This window comes from Erinaceus europaeus, chromosome 20 (genome assembly GCF_950295315.1).
Source record: "Erinaceus europaeus chromosome 20, mEriEur2.1, whole genome shotgun sequence".
Taxonomy (NCBI): Eukaryota; Metazoa; Chordata; class Mammalia; order Eulipotyphla; family Erinaceidae; genus Erinaceus; species Erinaceus europaeus.
The window spans coordinates 28,269,853-28,284,950 of record NC_080181.1 but is presented as its reverse complement, the minus strand read 5'-3'; the positions used below and the strand labels follow the sequence as shown (position 1 = coordinate 28,284,950).

The 15,098-nt window shown below is 42.0% G+C and overlaps 1 long non-coding RNA gene across 1 annotated transcript in view; it reads left to right on the top strand.

Annotated features, from left to right (window-relative positions):
• Positions 1 to 9,804, top strand: part of LOC132534916 (uncharacterized) — a 32,009-nt gene extending 22,205 nt beyond the window's left edge. Inside the window, exons 2-4 of the long non-coding RNA XR_009546673.1 lie at positions 2,717 to 2,922; positions 5,917 to 6,081; positions 9,449 to 9,804. This is a non-coding gene — a long non-coding RNA (uncharacterized LOC132534916). The remainder of the gene's footprint in view (positions 1 to 2,716; positions 2,923 to 5,916; positions 6,082 to 9,448) is intronic.
• Positions 9,805 to 15,098: the final 5,294 nt, after the last annotated feature.

Genomic DNA, 15,098 nt, shown 5'->3' with positions numbered 1-15,098 from the left:
ATCCTGGGCTCTGGGGAGTGACCACAGACTACTGAGCACTTGCCATTTCTAGTTCCTGTGAGAGCTGAATGGACAGGGTGGCTGCCATGTGAAAAAGGTTTGCTGTGCACTTTTCAGAATCTGCATCCTCTTAATGTACATTGGCTGATTCAGGACCTGTGACCTTTAAGGAAGGGAGCACTTCCAAGAAGGTAACAGAACACATAAAGTGACTTTTGGGCAAAGGCTCTCAGTCCTGGGGCTTCTCCTGCTCTGCCTGAAACATTTCAGGAGCCGGGCGGTGGCACAGCCGCTTAAGTACACATAGCACGAAGTGCAAGGACCAGCATAAGGATCCCAGTTCGAGCCCCTGGCTCCTCACCTGCAGGGGAGTCAGTCGCTTCACAGGCGGTGAAGCAGGTCTGCAAGTGTCTATATTTCTCTTCCCTTCTCTGTCTTACCCTCCTCTCTCAATTTTTCTCTGTCCTATCCAACAACAACTACAGCAATAACAACAATAACGACAATAAACAACAAGGGCAACAAAAGGGAAAAAATGAAAAAAATAAAAACCAAAAAACATTCCTCCAGTTGATTCCCACCATGGATGGGGACATACCATGATACAGAACCAATGTTCTGTGGGAGTGTCTGCCTGCATGTGTGCACACACATGTAAATGATGTGTGTGAATTATGGACCATGGTCTTGGGACAGTGAAAGTAGTCCTCTTGTATAACTCTGCCTTCGTATTTACTTGAGAATCCAGATGCTCTTCATGTGTTTGCCTTCTCTGCTACACTGAGTTCACTTCCTTATCTTTGTATCCTCAGTGCCCACAGAGTGGATGTTTGCTGAGTAAGACCATCAGAAATGAACTATGGGGACATCTCCCAAGCAGTCCCACTGGTATTCTAAGTCAGAGTTGGTGTCTGCTGTGTCGCTGCAAGATACCATGTCCCCCTTTATTTTCCAACAAGAAGGGTAGATGTCAATCCAAGTGCCTCCACCTCGCTTAGCTTAATGTGTTTAGTTTTGCCTGTGGATAAGTAGGCCTATTCCTACCTTGGAGAGCCTGAACCAGTTTGAGGCTTCTTCATGAGGTGTGTGGCAATGGTGTCCACAAATAACTTGAGGTGGTGAAAGAAATCAGCTTGGGAGGGGTGCCTCCCTGTTTGTCTTCTCAGCCTTGGGAGTGGGCCCCAGCAGGGCTCTGCCCCAGCCCTGGCCTCTCTCTGCCCAGGGCTACAAGGTACTCAGAGCTGCTGATTTCTGAGTGTGTGAAAAGAGCAAAGGGAAGATGAGTCAGAGAAATAATTCTTTGGGCCAACCTCACCCTAGAATTGTTTCATTAAAAGGGGGAGCTGGAGAGGGGAAAAGGAACCCTCTGCCAAAGTCTCCACACTGTTCCAACTTGCCTTGGACTTGAGGATTCAGCAAACCTTGACAGCCTGAGAAGGCTTGATTTACAGAGCTCTCCTCCACTGGGGAGAGCACAAATGTAGTAAATGCAGGTTCGAAAGTGCCTACAAACAACATGAGTCCATCTCTCTCCTCTATCGTAAAACACCCTGATGGAACTTTCCAAAGGGCAACATGCCCTCTGGAGAGGACAGGACAGAAGAAGAAAGGCTCTTCTGGGCAGAGGACACTGGGTCAGTCAGAGTTCTTGGCTGTGCTCTTCAAGGCAGAGGTTCTGAGTCCATGTTAACCCCTGCTCGCCATCACTCAACCTCGAAGGGCTTTCAGCTCTATGAAGGGTTATGCTGTGCAGTGACGAGCATAGAGAGAGAGGATTTGATTATCACTGCCTGACCCTATGGCACATATCTATGCTTCCACAACCATTTGTTCAGGTGGTCTGTCCAATGAGTATAGACTGGGCCCAGTTCCCTAGAATACTGGACTACATGTTTCCCTTACTGTAGTAAGAGAGAAGAGCATCTTAGGGATAGCAATATAGCAAGTGGAGGCTGGAGAAACTGTCTTAAAGTGGGGCTTCTATGAACCTTGTGGCCAGCATCATAGAAGTGATCACTAGAAGGAAACTGACATAGAAGTTAGATTAGAGAAAACTATATCCTTTGTTTATGTCAATGAGACACCCTTTTGGACTGTATGAATGTGAAGTCAGGGACTGATTTACTCTTTCTTATAAACATTGAATTATTCCAGTTGCATTTTATAGAAATTTATCCTGAATTATTCTGTGACCTCACCAGCTTTGGCATTTAAAATAAACACTGTGATTATTTGTTGAGTTGAAATTGACTACTTCTTTTGCCGACTCGCTTTGCTTGGATTCTGGGTATGGGACTGAGGCAGATGGGGTAAGGGGTTTGACCATGTCAGTGTCTATGTCTTTGAGATCCTTGAAGGAGGTGCTGCTCTTTTAGAATTAGTCTCTAACTCTAGTTCTAGCAAAAAAGGATCAACCTGAACGCAAACAGACTTTCAGTAGCATTTAGAGAGTAAATCACAACTGCTCTCTGGGTTTCAAATTCTATGAGATACTGAAGAGCCTGGACTTTCCATGACTAAGTTCTCTTACTGCTTCTAAGATCAGATGTGATTACGCTCTCTTACTGCTGACCCACCCATCCATCTCAGCAGATTGTGTGATGGCCACTACTCAAGCTATTTTTTTTTTAATCTCTGTTGTCTATTTTCTGTGAGGGTTAGACACCCTTTTATACTCATATATTGTCCAGGAAACTCAACATCTCATTCTTACTAGGAGAGACTTCAGAGCAAACCTGGGCGAGGAAGAGCCTCGTGTGCACAGGTGGCCAGTCTCTCAAATGGGAAGAGGAAAAGGAAGATGAGGAGGACAGTAGCTTCTGGCCCATAGCACCAAGCAGTGGAGCTCCACCCGCCTTTCTGTGGGATTCTGCATTTACAGAATGATACAGCAGCAAGACGAACCAGAGCTCATCCCAACAGGTACCGTTTTTGGAAGGTCTTCTGGACTGGGATCAACCTAAACCATCATTTTCTGTCTTTAATTCAAAGAGGACCTGACCAATGCATAAAAGCAGAGTCAAGTCAGATGAGCAAGACAGACACAGAATCTTCCATCTTGGAGTTTATAACCTATATTAGGCAGCACAAACTTATGATAGATAAACAGAGCCCAGAAAGTTCCCAAGAACATTTGAGTCTAAAATTGATAGTATATCCTGGCCTTTGGTTTGGGTCTTTTGATCTACTTGAGGTGGGGTGAAGATTCTGGGTTAAATACAGAGCAGTGTTCTCAGCAGGAAAATTCATTCTGCCCTGGCAATTAGTAAGACTGGGAATGCTGGAAGAACTCCAGGAGGTCTACAGGCTTGATTTGACATTGCTGGGATAAAGCTGAAGGCAGGATGGGAGGGCTCATCTAATGACGACCAGCATTTTCTGGAGTTTTGAAGTATATAGCCACTTCAGCTGAGAAGCTGCTGAATTGACTCTCTTTCTCTCATAGCATAGGAGTCTCTGGAAATCCCACTTCCTCTACAGGACCACCTAAGCATGTATCCTGTAGCTTCAACATTAGTACATGGTATTGGAATTCAAATAGATGTGTTAAATTCACTTTGCTTCAGTCAGATTGGTCTCCAGCCCCTATTTACATTTCAGTGGCTCAGAAGATCACACCTACTGTGTGCTTCCCTACTGTGAGCAGACAGTGCACATCATAAAGCCACAGAATGTTATAGCAGAAGAAGGAGCTGCTTACTCTGACCCACTCATTCAACAGGTGAGTGAGAACACCAAGATTACCAGGAACTTGGTACAACTTGCCTCATCAGTGACTTTGGGAACACAGGTGTCTCTCACATTTATCAGTGCAGTGCTGTTATTCCATGGTCTTGGGGTGGCTCTTTGAGGGGCTCCATCTTGGCTGCCCTTCCCTGCCTCTGCAGGCTGCATCAGATGCCACCCACCCTGCCTGCTGGCACTCACCCCAGCAGTTACAGACCCTCTCTATCTGGTTCCAGCATGAAGGTAGCAGAGTAGAAGGTACAATTAGCCTTGAGCAGACAAACTGAAGTGAAGAAAAATGTATCCTGAACAGAAAGTGAATGAGGGGGGTCAGGCAGTAGCACAGTGTGTTAAGCTAACATGGCGCGAAATGCAAGGACTGGCATAAGGATCCTGGTTTGAGCCCCTAGCTCCCCACCTGCATGGGAGTCGCTTCACAGGCAGTGAAGCAGGTCTGCAGGTGTCTTTCTCTCCCCTCTCTGTCTTCCCTTCCTCTCTCCATTTCTCTCTGTCCTATCCAACAATGATGACATCAATAACAACAATAATAACTACAACAACAATAAAAAAATAAGGGCAACAAAAGAGAAAAACAAACAAAATAAAGTGAATGAGGCTGATCATCTTCATTACCTTGATTCTTTTTTTTTTTTTTTACTCTGATTTTTTTATTGGAGAATTAATGTTTTACATTCAACAGTAAGTACAATAGTTTGTACATGCATAACATTCTAAAGGCAGTTGCCAAGAGGAAACCCAGAAATGTTTGGACCAAGTCAGTCATTTTAAAAGAAAACTACGATCTCAGATTTCTACGTTTCAGTACGTTTATGAATAAAAAGGAGCAACTCTTTAACTTCTAAGTATCCTATTTACCCATCTGTTCAGATATTTTCATTTTAGTGGAAAGCCTGTGGCTCCAGTAGAGAATTTAATCCAATTACAGTTGCAAAAGTTTCCCTTCTGGACTCAGGAGGAACCTAGTGATGTATATTAGAGAGTCTGGTTATAATTGCAGGGGGGAAATGAATTGTTCTTGACACCATGAGATAGTAGAAGAGATAATATGATGGGATGTCAGTACAAAGTTATGCATTTCTGGGGCTGGCTTGTGGTGCACCTGGCTGTGCATAAGGACCTGGGTTCAAGTCCCCCAGCCCCACTTTCAGGAGGAAAGCTTTGTGAGTGGTAAAGCAGTCTCCTTGTCTTATTTCCTCTCTATCACCCCCTTGCAACTTGATTTCTGGCTGTTTCTAGCCAATAAATAGATAAATTTAAAAAAAAGTTATGCATTTCAAAAGCAATTTTATACCGCACACCTAGCACGCAGAAACCAGTGCTTATGGGTCAGTAGGTCAGAAAGCAAAACACGAGATTTGAACACTAATTTGCTATTTGTTGCTTTGTACACTTGTTGGCTACTAGCAACTTTCTACAGGTAACTTGAAGCAGAAGTATGCATCTCTGGACTTATTTGTTAAAGCTCATCACAAAATTCTAAACTCTACATAGCTTTATTTAAAGATTTCTTTTTTAAAAATATTTATTTATTTTCCCTTTTGTTGCCCTTGTTTATTTATTTATTTTATTTATTTATTCCCTTTGTTGCCCTTGTTGTTTTATTGTTGTAGTTATTATTGTTTTTGTCATTGTTGGATAGGACAGAGAGAAATGGAGAGAGGAGGGGAAGACAGAGAGGAGGAGAGAAAGATAGATACCTGCAGACCTGCTTCACCGCCTGTGAAGCGACTCCCCTGCAGGTGGGGAGCCGGGGCTCGAACCGGGATCCTTATGGCGGTCCTTGTGCTTTGCGCCACCTGCGCTTAACCTGCTGTGCTACAGCCCGACTCTCTATTTAAAGATTTCTATAACAACATACTCTCCAAAACACATGTACATGCTTATGTTTATTACAGTGATATATGCAAAAGTCAGATTTTGGAAATGGCTCAAGCACCCAATGACACAGCTGGCATAAAGAAGATGTGGTATATCTACTAAGTGGAATACTACTCAGCTGTGAGAAAAAGATGAGCTCTTCTGGTACAACATTGACAGCTGGAGTTAAGTGAACTAAGCCAGATGGAGGGAAAAACTACCAAATGATCTTACTCATATGAGGGATTTAAGGAACAAAGCAAGGAAAAATACCGGGTGAGACACTAATACACTCTTGGTCTATTTCAACAGATCTGAGGACACTAAAGGAGGAGGAGGGATGGAGCTAAGAGTGGCCAGCGGAGGAGGGAGATGGCACACTGGTCGTGGGTGACATATGCTGGCATGTATTTTGCTAAGATAGGAAACTGCACTCCTGAGAAAACAACTGCCTTAGGAAAAATACAGAAGGAAGCGGTGGGATACAACAAATGGCATTCAATGCTTTAACAGCTAGAGAATCTAAGCTTGTCAGATTAAAAAAAAAAAGGGGACTACATAAAAGGAAGGAGACTGACTCACTTAATGATGGCTACTACAAGGTCACTCCATCATCTGGGGCCCTAGTCATGGAATCCCAAGATTCCCCCATAGATATGATGTCCCTAGACCTCCAATTGATAACTCTTTCCCTCATCACTAGTCACTTCTATCAGGAATGTCATCATAAGCCCTTTCAAGGGCCTCATTATAAAGTACCAATGGTAGGGACTACCCCCCTCTCCAAAGGAAGGCTGGGTCATCCTACTCTACCACTCAAGGAAGCCTGGTCCTGAAATGAGTACAACCTAGAATGTTCTCAGCTGGGACCATGGACTGTGAGCTCAGACTGACAAGGACTCAGAGGTTACATAGGCTCCTGTGCTAAATATGAATAGACATGGGCCCTGGGTCAGATTGATGTAGTAAGCAATTAATTGTATTTATAAATTTTCGCCAAGCTTGGGAGCTACTCTCTGCTCTAATCCAGCTTTCTAGTTCTATTCTCAATTTTGACTACAACTTCCCAGACAATATTTTTAGTCCACCTCCATGTTAGCTATCAAACTCAAGCAAGCATTATTAAAGTCATGGGCCCCTAGGAACATACCTAAAATGAAACTTCTTAGCCTCTTTCCACCCTAAAATCCCCCTTTTCACCTGCTCTATTCCTACTTTTTGGTTTCTGTTTATTAAACACTTTAATCCTGCTTTATATCTTACTGCCTTTCAAACACCAGCTGAGGATGCTGCTATGATTCCATCCTGAACTCCCTAGGTGGACAACCTCACCAATGAGTCCCGGAACCTCACCTCTCCGGAGTCCGAGTCTGTGTAGGTGTGACTTTGAAAGGAAGAGGGGTTGGGGAAACAGCATAATGGTTATACAAAGGACTTTCATGCCTGAGGCACTGAGACTCCAGGTTCAGTCCCCAGCACCACTATAAGCCACACCTGAGCATTGCTCTCATCTTTTTCTCTTTATCTCTCTCTCATTAAAATAAAATAAAGAACCATAGAAACAACAATAACAAATATATATACATATATATCTATCACTCCAGCCCATATCTGTCAATTTGGGGAAAATAATGTAGCTTCCAATGGAAGGAATGGAGACAAAGAGCTTGGGTGGTGCGAACAGTGTGAAGTAATATCCCTGTTATCTTATAATTTCATAAATGAATATTAAATCACTAATAAAAGGACTATACTATAAAGCATTAGCCCCCAATAATATTTTAAATAAGATAAAACCAACAAAAAAAGAAGGGATGGGTTCAACTTGTATCAAGAAAGATACTAAAACAAAACAAAACAAAAGAATAAAAGAGAATGCACCCAAAGACCTCTTAGGAAAAATGCCATTTTACTTTCTATGTATAGTGGCCACTGTAAAAATTATTAGAGATTAATTTTAATTAACTATAGCTGTTTACACTGCAATGGACCTTTAGACCAATCTACCTTAGTGGAATATTGCCTATACTGCCTTGTCCATGATTTTTGCAAAGCTTTATATTGACCTCTGCATTATATGCACTTAGTTATTTGTAGCAACTGTGCCATTTGCTACAGAGAGTTGGTCATTCAGCTATTGGTAATGCATGCGATTTAGTTTCTACTGGAAAATCTGATTCAGCTTACATCATTTTTTGACTTGCAGTACCTTTGCCAGGAATGAAATCTAAGAGTGCAAGACTGCCTTGTTTTTCCCAGGTCTGTAGAGGCCTGTTGGTTTTAATGGGTTCTGTGTAGGAAGCAAGGATATGACTCACCTATCCACTTAAAAGTCATAAAATAAAAGTACACAAACATCTCAGCTTCAGCCATAACATTCACCGTGTAGCCTATATTGAAGGCATATTACTATTTATTTTTGTGATTTTTTGCAGGCAAGTAGGAACCTGTGCCCAGTGAACAGGCCAAGTATCTGTGAAGTTTAACGTCATCAAATGACTTGGGCACAGTTTTTTTTTTCAGTGGTCTTAGGACAAGTGTGTTGTCAAGTTTTTGAGAGAAATTTGTCAAAATTTTTCTGTCAGTGACATCCCCTTCATGATATCTTCTTGCTTTGTACAAGAGAAGTCAGTAGCCCTCAGAAGTCAGTACAAGGAGGTGACACAGTGGATAAAGCATCTGCCTCTTATGCACGAGATCTTGAGTTTGATCCCCAGCATTGCATGTACCAGAGGGGTGTTCTGTTTCCCCCTACCACCCTTCCTCTCAATAAAATTAAATCAAATAGTCAGTAGCTGCATTTCTCTATTCTGTATCATTCTAGAAGAGTCTTTCAGACACTAACATGCTTAGAGGTGAGAAGATGAAAAGTTGCCTTCTATTCTGCAAAGACCCAGAGGCCAGTGGTATCTCAGAGATGTTTTGGTGCTCCCCCCCCCCCCACCGTAGGGCGATGTGGGTGATAAAATCTAAACGCAATGAGCTACTTGAGAGTTTTAAATAGAGGGACATGCTCAGATTTATCGATTCAACTGATCCTTCTGGCTACAGGATCAAGAACCTAAGACTGGATGTAGAGAGACCAAGAAGAAAGCTGTTATAATTGTCCATGCACACGATATGAAAAGTTCAAATAGGTACTGACTGTGGGGAAGAAGAGAAAGGAACAGATATGAGACATGTTTCGTATATGACTGGTGAAGGGGTTAGAGAGGGGGAGAAGACAAGAATGACTCATTTCACACTTACGGAAACTGAAGCTTAGAGGGATTACACAGCTCACCTAAGGTCACATCGCTTGGAAACAGGGGAGTCAGGATTCAGACCTCAATTTGTTTAACTCTGAAGCCTTTGCTTTTAAGGCTAATCTCTATAGCATACAAACCAGAGAAAAGTCACAGATGTTAAGCTTTTTTTTTAAAAAAAAAAAATCATCAGAATGAGAATTCTATGGCACACACAGTCACTGTTCAGTTTTGATGTGGCGCCCATGGTTTTGCTGGGCTCTCTTCATCTCTTACTCCACATTGTGTTATTTCCTAGTTAACTGCCCCTGCACACATAAAGTTTTCATCTCTATATGTGTAGATGCTGTTGCTATTAAAGAAAAAGGGATTGGTCAAGAAGATGTTTTTGCTCCACTGAAGTTTAATTTAGTAAGAGCATTTGTTAACTTTTGGAAATAAGAAAATCTACAACTAGGCAGATTCTAAAGACACAAAGTCATAACCAGCTGTCGTATTTTCTTTGCCAAAATGACTAAGATGATATGTAAGGTTGGGAAACCTATAAAATAATTATCCCATATTGCTCCCCAACGCCCACCTCTTCTGTTATATTTCAGATGTATTAAACAAGTCTGGGATGGCTGGAAACAAATACTGACTTGCCTGGGACTCTAACCCACATCTGTTCTCTGCGAAGTCTCAATCTTCCATTTTCAGAACAACCTTCTGCAATGAGCTCCAGACCCTGGAGGCTTGCCCTAGCCAAATGAATCAGACATCTTAAACTTTTCTAGGTTCCAACAGTCTCACTATTGCATACTACTTTTCTTTTTGGAATCATCAACCAAATGAAAAATAAAATAAAAAAAAAACCCAGGTGCTTAGAAATTAGATTCCTTTTCTTTATCCCTCACATCCAAACAGTTTGCAAGTTTAGATGCTTCTACCTCTAAGTTGAATGCACTTCATTAAAACATAAAGACAAGGGGCCAGGTGGTGGTGCACTTCGTTGAGTACACATGCTACTTAGTATGCACAAGGACTGGGGTTCAAACCCCCTTCTGTAGGGAGGGAAGGAGCTTCACAAACAGTAAAGCAGTGCTGCAGGTGCCTCTCTTTCTCTTGCCCTCTCTATCTTCCCTTTCCATTTCAGTTTCTTTTTTGTCTCTATCAATAAATGAAGGGGGGGGGAGAAGGAAGGGAGGGAGGGAGGAAAGAAAGAAAGTAAGAAATAAGAAAATGGGGCTTTTAGGTTCTAGAAACCTAACAGATAGAGCAAGGAAGACACCTCCTCTACTTCAAATTACCATAATTCTAGAAGCATGCAACTGAAAATTTAAGAAACTGAGTTGAGCTCAGAAAGGAAAAAAACTAAGGATGTTTTCAGGGACTCAAACAAAAAGACGGAAATATAAACCCTCTAAACTCTGAGTTACTGTAAGCTCTGGGGCTGATATTGCTATGGCAGGGGTGGAACTTGGGTGGTGGAAGGGAGTTTAGAAGAAACTTCAGTGGTATCTACAAAGCAATTCCTAGAACTACTACGTGAATTTAGCAGGTCAAAGGTTAACATGCAAACATCAATTTTGTTTTTCTTTTTTTAAATGCTTTTTTATTAATTGATTATTGGAAAGAGGCAGACAGACAGAAATTGAGAGGGGAGGGGGATATGGAGAGGGAGAGAGACAGAGAGACATCTGCAGCCCAGCTTCACAACTCATGAAGCCTTCCCGCTGCAGATGGGGACCAGGGGCTTGAACCTGGGTCCTTGTGCACTGTAGTGTGTGCACTCAACCAGGTGTGCCACCACCTGGCCCCAATTTTGTTTTTCTATACCAGTCACAAGCAAATGGGGAATAAAACTTTTAAATGGCTTAATTTACAGTAGCACCAAAGGAATCACAAAGATGTAGGACTAAAGATAATGCAATTTTAGAACAGTAGTTAAGCTTAGGGCTTTATAATGATGCAAAGCTAGAAGGCCATATAGAAAGGTGGCAAACAGTTTATCACTCTCAGGAATGCTAAGTAAAAAGAACATTTCTTTCACAAGAAACGAAAGGCCAAGCTAGCACCAAAGGACTGGAATCTAAATGTCATTGACTAATGTAGTTTAGGAATCTGAAGGCTGAAAGACTAACATTAAATCAGGAACTTGACCAGTAATAACTCTAGCAAAGCAAATGAAGAAACACAATTCAGCTCAGGCTATACAGGACTTACACAGAAAGTACAATCCAGGCAGGAGAGACAGCATAATGGTTATGCAAAAAGACTGATGTTGAAGGCTCCAAAGTCCCAGGTTCAATCCCCTGCACCACCATAAGCCAGAACTGAGCAGTGCTTTGGTAAAACAAATAATAAATAAGTATAATCCCACTCAAGATAATAAACTCACAACTATAAAATGAAAACCATATAGAAATAATTGATCATGGGGGTTGAGCGGTAGTGTAGTGGGTTAAGCGCATGTAGTATGAAGTGCAAGGATCCATGGAAGGATCCTGGTCTGAGACCCAGGCTCCCCACAGGCAGTGAAGTAGGTCCGCAGGTGTCTCTATTTCTCTCTCCTTCTCTGTCTTCCCCTCCTCTCTCCATTTCTTTCTGTCCTATCCAACAACAATGACATCAATAACAGTGATAATAATAACTACAACAACGATAAAACAACCAGGACAACTAAAGGGAAAAAATGGCCTCCAGGAGCAGTGGATTTATGGTGCAGGCACCAAGCCCCAGCAATAACCCTGAAGGCAAAAAAAAAAAAAGAACTGATCATAAAAAAAAATCAGAAAAACATCTTAAATTGACCTATAAAAATCAGATAAATAATTGAAACAAAACACTCAATGGACTATCTAAGTGACAGGCTATACACAATTGGAGAAAGAATTAATGAACTAGAATACAGCATTGAGGAAATTACCTAGAATATCCACAAAGAAAAAAGTCCACTGAAATGAACTGCATAGTAATAATAAGAGGTTCAGAAGACAATGGATTAAAGTCATCAAAGGTATAAGAAAAAATAGTTGTCAATTTCTGTGCTGGTTATTTTCAGTTTGCCTCTACAGACTACTTCCACCTTTTTGTTCCAGGAGGCTGACTTTTATCGACTGCATTACTGCAATTCACTTGTCCTTTGGCTTCTGGTTGGGTCCAGTCACTGTGAGGGTAAGGAGTGACAGGATATCAGAAGAGAGATCACTGTATCGCCCCTTAGCCAGTGCTGCCTTTAGGTACAGACAAGCAGTGCATGGACTTATTCTAAAGGAGGAGAGAAAGACAAGACTTGATTTGCCTTTGGCTCCAAAACTGAAGTCCCCTTCTAGAGTTTGGGACTAGCTAGGACAAGAATGCTGCACAGAAGGCCACCCCAAGTATAATGTCGTTCTGTGTGATTCTGAGTTACCTGGACTATTTCTTTCTAAAAATTTCTTTATTGGGGGAGTCGGGCGGTAGCGCAGCGTGTTAAGCGCACTTAGCACAAAGCGCAAGGACGGGCGTAAGGATCTCCCCGGCTCCCCATCTGCAGGGGAGTCGCTTCACAGGTGGTGAAGCAGGTCTGCAGGTGTCTGTCTTTCTCTCCCCCTCTCTGTCTTCCCCTCCTCTCTCCATTTCTCTCTGTCCTATCCAGCGACAACATCATCAACAACAACAATAATAATTACAACAATAAAACAATGAGGGCAACAAAAAAGGGAATAAATAAACATATATAAAAAAAGAAAATAAAAAAATTTCTTTATTGGGGGATTAATGTTTTACATCCGACAGTAAATATAGTAGTTTGTACATAACATTTCTCAGTTTTCCACATAACAATACAACCCCCACTAGGTCCTCTGTCATCCTTTTTTGGACCTGAAGTATTTATTTAATATTTTTCTAACTCCCTCTTTGGAGGCTTTTACTGGATGGAGTTGAAAGTACTGTCCAGGTGGGGTGGCTAGGTTAGACTAGAATCCACTTGGATCCTAAAATGTGGAAGCACCTTACTTAAGAAGTTCAAAGCCTACTCTAGTGTCTTGGACCAGCTGGAGTCAACAGTGCAGTGGGGGGGGGGGGAGTCTGAGCCTGGGCTAGAACCTGCCTCTTATGTGGACTCACAGTGCATTGATCCCAGTCTTCAGTTTTGTCCTCAGAAGCATTTTTGGACCCTCTAAGCCATATCTGGAATAGTGGCACCAAATGGTGCTGATATGCTGAACTGGAATGACACACCAGATGGAGGATAAGTTTAGAAGCTTAGGCTATTGGATATTGTCCTGTGGGCTTCTGCCTCTTATGTGTATTCAGACTCCTACTTGAATATGTTCAGACTTGGATCATATCCAAGGATGGTGGGGGCACCGGTGGGTGCTCTTTTTCCTATACACTCTTTTTCCTATTCACTGCTGCCTTACTGGATAGCTGCCACCCCCTTCATTGCCACATGCCAGGCTATCTTTGGGGACTGGCCTGTTTGTCTCCTCCTCGTTTTGAGATGGCTGCTTCTATCCTAATACATGCCTGTTGCTTCTGATTAACACTGTGTTCTCCTAAATCAGACTTGAACTATATTGATCAAAGGACACGTATTAAGTGAACGAATAGAACTACTCTTCTCACTCAGTGCATACATAGACTTTTGATCTATTCTCTCCCTTGGTGGTGGTGGTGGTGGTGGCGTGTGTAAGTCATAGAAATCTGCTGAACAAGTAAGAGACCCTTCCAGGAATCATTAGATTTCAAACATCTAAGGCCAGGCCAGAAGATGTGCTGTTCTGTGTCTCCATGACTGAACTGTGAATGGCAAATTTAACATGGTAAGGAAACAAATGATCATTCTCATCCTGCATAATCTGGATCAATGTACAAGAGTCGCAGTGTGTATGTGTGTGTGTGTGTGTGTGTGTGTGTGTGTGTGTGTGTGTGTGTGTGTGTATGTATGTGTGTGTAGTCACTGGCAGCTGGTATTTATGGGCAGAATGGTGGATGATGTGACCACATGAGTAATGATGAAATCAGTGTTAGATAATGGCTTTTAGCCAACTGCAAAGGCAAAGTGATCTATGCTGTTTTTATACAAACAGTTTCCAAAGAGTTGTGCAAGTATTATAAGTGACTTCAACTCACACGTGCCTGTCTATTTTGCAATTCATTTTACAATTAAATTGTTTACGTAGACAAGAACTTTATTACATCTGCTCAGGACCCTGGATTCCCTAGGGGAAGCTCTGTCCCCAGTTCCCTGCCAGCTCATATTTAAGGTGTTTGTTTCCTTGTAAGCAGAATGTATGGGAGTGGATTCTCAAGGTGTGAGACATAGGATTATAGCACAGAAGATCAACTGATCAAGTTGAATTAATTGATACTGGAGTGTTCACCTAGGACTTTAGATTGACTCTACTGATTCAAACACTTAGAAATGGTACTTACTGTTGTATCAGGGCAATCTTGTTAAGATGCAGATAGATTCTATAGGTCTGGGCTGGCCTTGGCCTTATTAACTTAGAACAAATTCTGATTCATGAATTATACCCAAGTAGTAGGTGTAGGAAAATCTGACATCAATACTGTTGAGAAAGTTTAAAGACTCAGAATATGGGAATCTTCAATGGATGTATTAAGGGCAGCCTGGTGAACCATTGCCTCGATATCCCCATGGTGTGTCTTAAAACCTTGAATAAGATCGAAGAACTGAATTACCGAGGGGCAGCACCACAATTATTGAAAAGGGGCTGTGACTGTCTGCTCTAAGTCAGAGATCAGGAGGGTAGATGCTGCAATGGAACGTACATTTTTTGTTAATTTTATTTTATTTCACTGGAAGTAATGGGTCCTAACATAGTAGAGGCAATGACGGATGCCATTCAGTCATCGCAGACATGCTGGACAAAACTGCCACTAGTAACTCCTGGAACATAGAGGCAATCTCTATTTACATTCACAAGGATCTTCAAGATGGTGAATTAATCAGGTTCACAAAGTAATTCAATGGATCAGCCACATTCTAGAGAGCTGATGAAATTGTACTTGGTAGTGGGTGTGGTGTGGGATCCTGGTATGAAGTCGTACTCCTAAGGTAGGCACTGTCTTGTAAGTCAGTATCGCCACAATAAAAAAAAAAAGCAAGTGAAAGGAAAAAAAACATAAGTGGAAGTATTCTAGATTTTTGTGGGCAGGAGTAGGACTCAAGATGGTGTAGTGGGGATTTCATAGCTTCTTACCTAATTAGACACCTCTCAACTGAAAAACACTTGGAGTCTCCTGATTGAGGAGTTG